Consider the following 6,000-nt stretch of genomic DNA (forward strand, 5'->3'; position numbering starts at 1 on the left):
AAATCACCCACCCACCCCTCCACAACCAAACACACGAACATCAAAATCGAATTAATTTAGCTTCCTAATGAGAAGTCATGGGCATGTAGGTTGTGTTCCTCTCTTGTTTGAGTTTAAATAATATGTCTCTTTCTTAAGTTCATATATTAGTTGTATATATTTCCACACCACACGTGCATGTATTTATGAGAGTTGCATGGCACTATTCTTTAATTTGGCACTTCTCTTTTACCCTATACTTATTTGTTGTTATGCTATCTTTGGTTATAATAAAGTAAGATCACTTGTGTGGCTTAGGTTTTTTAAAAAAATAAATATAATCGTGCTGTTCATGTTGGCGAGCGACTGGAATTTAAATTTGATACCTCATAAAGTAAACCAACAAAGTAATCAAAAGGATTTAACATCTACTATATTAATGAAAATCATCTTATATGTACAGTAAAATTTTCTGACGAATGGGTCCGATTCCGCCACGGGATGTCTTAAAACATATGTATCACTTGAATTAATGTCTCCAAAGAATATCTAAATGGGCAAAGAGTTTAAGAAAAAATAAAATATTTTTTCTAATCTAAAATAAGTCATAAATATTTGTGTAATATATAATATCTAGCTAAAGGTAGGATAAAAAGATAAAATAAAATATTTCTAAATAAGAAAATATGACATATCTTTTTGAGATAGACTAAAAGGGCAGCCTGGACCTTGGGCCCGACCACAAGGGTCTATTGTACGTAGCCTTACCTTGAATTTCTACCAGAGGCTGTTTTCAAGGCTTGAACCCGTGACCTACTGGTCACATGGCAGCAACTTAACCAGTCTTTTTGAGATAGACTAAAAATAAAATATGATGTGTAAATTAGGACAGAGAGAGTAGATCTCTTCTTCAATTCCAATTTGTCTAATCTTCGATAAATAGAGTTATTCGATTTATTTGAAATAAAATTTACATAAAATCTTCAATTTGTTTGACATAAAATTTACATATTTAAAAATTACGTGAATGAAAAGTATTATATGTTACCATAATTAACCATTCAAAATATTTAAAAGATATTTTTAAAAAATTATTTGAACTATTTATTAATTTGACCACTTACCTGTTTTGCTGCAGCCACATAATTAAATTTCCTAGAACTAACATCTGAGGTCCATATTTTGTCTAGGCATAAATGCTACTTGTAGGTTTTAGAAAAAAAGAAAATTGAGTACACCCTAGTTCTCAAATTTTAGATTCCAACTATTTGGATCTAGCCGGAGTTAGTTGATTCAGAATGAATGGATGTCATCATATTATATATGTTTAAGAATTTTATTACTAAATAAGGAAGAATTTTTAAAACGATGTTATATATCGTCGTAAATTCATCAAAGATCATAAGCTTTCTGATAAAAATTGTTGGAAAATATGTCACGCCCCGGGAGGGTACCCTAGACGTAACCGGCACCCGAAGGCCATTTCTGACCTCCGAGCGAACCACTTGGTACAGTCGCTCATTCATTCAAGCACATTCTCTTAGCGGAAACTCAATTAAGGAAATACTTCTCATAATATAAGGGCTGAAGGCCAAACGTTTCAATCCAACAAGAGTAGTAAATTAAGACTCATCAAAATAACAGTTCAATCTCCCCCACTCCAGTCTATGAAGCTTCTATTCAAGTCAAAAAGGTGCCATTGACAAGCCCATGGCTACCGATAATCTAAATAAAGAAAAGACAATCAAAAGCTGTACAAGAAGGCCCAATATCCTCTGGGAACTAGGAGGACTCACCGACTGGCTGGGAGTGTAGTGGATCTTCAACGGAGCGCCGGTTGATGATCTCTTGTACCTGTCTCTGCATCATGAAACGATGCAGGCCAAATGGCGTCAGTACATGGAATGTACGAGTATGTAAAATGGCCGAATACAACGAACATCAAGAAGGAATCAATCAACTCGGGATCTCAACTCAAAAAGGATGACAACTCAATCAAATGTCCTAAGTCTAAACACGGATATGATCTAGACGGGACCAATCATATACAAATCAACTCAATCCGACTCAGAGTACTATCAACACCTATTTGGGAGTTTCTCTTAACCGACAACCATCACTTATGAGCCAGTGAAAGTACAACAAACCGACGTTGTTGCCACGTCCGCTCATACTTTGCCAGGGCATGAACGAGTCAACAAATCATAGATCCAATCCAACCAGGTCCTATAATGTCAGGAAAACTCTCTCGGGGAAGCATCCGACTTTAACGGTTCCATCCCCCCTACGTTTGGCGACGCAGTTATTGAGTTCGAGTATGGACTATACTCTTGCCCAATTCGGTGCTCGATACTTCTCCCAAGACTCAATGCTCATAAAACTCCATACAATCAATTCAATCAAATCACATCGACAAGTCTCATTACAACCTTGTCAACTCATCAACTCTATCACAATCAAATCTCAATCTCAATGCTCAATCTCAATCATATCTTCAAGGAAGTGTTAAAATGCATATATGTACATCATCTAGATATAAAATTAATCATTACCTCCATCCATTTGAGAAAAATCTTTATGACTCATCACATCTTCAAGACTTCAAATCGACATTCTTATAATAGGCGACATGTTTAAGAAGATAGTATACTTTATCAAATCTACATAATTAATAAGACCAACAAAACATATTTATCAACTCATTTCTTCATCATCTCATACTCATATAAGGGCTCATTTTAGGAACCTCTTAGCTCAACAACATTAACACATAAATAATTAAATAAGATGGGAACAATACTCATTCAAACATGTACCATACCAAGAAACTCCATTTTCATGGATATCTAACCTCAAAACAAGAATAGGGCACATGGGTGGACTCAACCCATGTTTTGGATAGCCTTACATACCTTAGTGAAGACTTGGAGAAAACCTTGAGGTTGGGTCTTCAATGGAGGACTCTAATCTTGAAGCTTCTTGGACTCCTTTTTGGTTTGAAGTGGAGAAGAAGAGTAGAGAGAGAAACTAGGGCTTTTAGAGAGAGGGAGGGGCTGAAGAAAATGATCCCAAAATACACAAGGATTGTGTATATATAAATTTGGGAAATTTCTCAAATTGCCCTTTCTCCAATTTCTGAAAATTAGGCAAAAACGCCCTTGGCGCAATAGTGGCGCGTCGCGCCCTTACAGCGCCAAGGCCAATTACGCCTAAAACCTGCACAACTTTTAGTGGCGCGTCGCGCCAGGGACCAAACTACTGAGGCATGTTTCTGGCGCGATAGTGGCGCGTTGCGCCCTTACAGCGCCAAGCCTATTGTCCTAAATTCTAGGAATTTGGCCTGAAAAACTCTGCACACTTTTAGTGGCGCGTCGCGCCAGGGACCAAACTACTGAGGCATGTTTCTGGCGCGATAGTGGCGCATCGCGCCCTTACAGCGCCAAGGCCATTTCCCCAGCAGTTGTAACCCAGGCCAAAATGAAATCCCTGTCGTGCTAGCTCGTCTTCGGATCGTCATATCTTTTGACTCCGAACTCCAAAATTTACGTTCTTGGTGGCGTTGGAAAGAAGACTCGATGACCTTTAATTTGATAGGTCGTGGGCCACCCGGATTGACGTCTTTCGAAAGATAGGGTCGTTAAAAGTCGACTCTTACATGAACTCGTCCTAAACTTAGCCACGACGGATATTTTGGACTTAGCTCGGTCCTAGAGGCCCTCAATGACCCCACATCACCTCCAACGCTCTTAAATTTACCAGGGACTCATCTCAACTCAAGCACATACTTCGAAATAAATACGATGGGCCCCCACACGTATGCAAAGAAGGCCCGAATCTTAGGAAAATTTTTTAGGGGTGTTACAAAATATTTCTGATGAACAAATTTTTGATAGAATATATAGTCGATTTTTTTTTAGTGGTGTCTATTTTTGCGTGTGTATATATACCTAGTTTGCACCGAAAGCAATGTTGGAGATCTTGGATTGTAGACAAAATTTGATGGAAACAGTTTCACCATGAAGTCTGGCGGAATTTTATATATATTATTCGAGTTGAGAATAATGATTTCAGTTGAATCAACATAATATGTCCTAAATTTGTATTTTTCACGTGAAGACACTCCTCCCCTTCCCCAACACCCCAACTATTTAACATCAAAATCTAATTAATGAGACACACGTCCATTATATAAACACAATTCAAATTAAAAATAATAATTTCAGTTAAATCTACATAATTCGTTCTTTCGGATGAGACCACCCCCCCTCCCCCCCCCCCCAACCCAATCCCCCCATCCCTATTGAACATCAAAATCTAATTAATGAGGCACACATGAGTTATATATACATAATTCAAGTTGAGAACAACAATTTAAATTCAATCTACAAAATTCGTCCTAAATTCGTTCTTCTGAATGAAACCACCCCATCCCCTCCCTCCAAAATTGCTAAACATCGAGGTCTAATTAATGATTTTAATTGAATCTACATAATTTGTCTATATCCACCCTTTCAGACGAACACACATAATTTGTCTAGATTCACCCTTTCAGACGAAAACACACTTCTCTCTTCCCCTCCTTCCAAAATTATATATATAGTTCGAGTTGATCAGAATAATGATTTCAGTTTGTATCTACATAATCTATTCTAGATCCGTACTTTCAAACCATCCCACCCCACCCCCGGCCCCCTCCTCCCCCCACACACACCAAAAAAAAAGAATTGTTCAACATCAAAATCTAATAAATGAGAGTCACATGCATTATATATACATAGTTCAAGTTGATCAGAATAATAATTCAAGTTAAAGTTATATAATCTGTTCTAGATCCGCTCTTTTGGATGAAATCACCCACCCACCCCTCCACAACCAAACACACGAACATCAAAATCGAATTAATTTAGCTTCCTAATGAGAAGTCATGGGCATGTAGGTTGTGTTCCTCTCTTGTTTGAGTTTAAATAATATGTCTCTTTCTTAAGTTCATATATTAGTTGTATATATTTCCACACCACACGTGCATGTATTTATGAGAGTTGCATGGCACTATTCTTTAATTTGGCACTTCTCTTTTACCCTATACTTATTTGTTGTTATGCTATCTTTGGTTATAATAAAGTAAGATCACTTGTGTGGCTTAGGTTTTTTTAAAAAATAAATATAATCGTGCTGTTCATGTTGGCGAGTGACTGAAATTTAAATTTAATACCTCATAAATCTTAAACTATTTTTTTAAATTTTTTTAATGGCTCAAACCCACAACTTTAGAATCGAAGATGAAGGACCACTTGTTGGTTCTTTAGCTTTTATTCTCTGACATGTGTGTATTGATCTAAGTTGAATCTAAATGTGTCAGATGGATAGTGTAAAAGAATTTGCAAATAATTAGGCCACTTCTTAAAATAGTAATAGAGTGTTCAAAATATAAAGAAGTAAATATACGAAGAAGTTAAGAAGATAGATTCGATATAATTAACCTATCTATTGTAGAGCTAGTGGAATGCAAGAGGTTTGGCGTCTTCGCTGAAAAATTCGACTGTATATATAAAATTAAAATTAGTTTTTTCATATTTATATAGTAGATGTAGAATTTTCTTGACTTCATGATGTTAACTTTTTACATATATATATTTATTTTTTTTAAATCCCCTTAATAATTTTTTTGGTTCTTATGTCTTTCTCGGTGAAGGGGGTATCAGCTGACTTCCCTTGGACAAGGACGATAACTTCGCCTCTGACTTAAAAGATAACTACATATAATTATATTCATAAGAGGTGAACTAATAAACTGAAAAATAAGGTACATATCATGTTATAATATGTTAAATTATATATGTTGATAGTGCATATCAACGAATGCAATTAGTTGCATCCACGAGTATAGTTTCTATATACTAATATGTTTTACTTTTTTACACTATTACATTATTTATAAAATAATTTTTTCATGAACATTGCTGGTTAAAACAGGTCAATAATCCAATGTAAATTTGTTTATTAAAAAATAAATTAATAAAA

The sequence above is a fragment of the Solanum dulcamara genome, chromosome 6, assembly GCF_947179165.1.
Source record: "Solanum dulcamara chromosome 6, daSolDulc1.2, whole genome shotgun sequence".
Taxonomy (NCBI): Eukaryota; Viridiplantae; Streptophyta; class Magnoliopsida; order Solanales; family Solanaceae; genus Solanum; species Solanum dulcamara.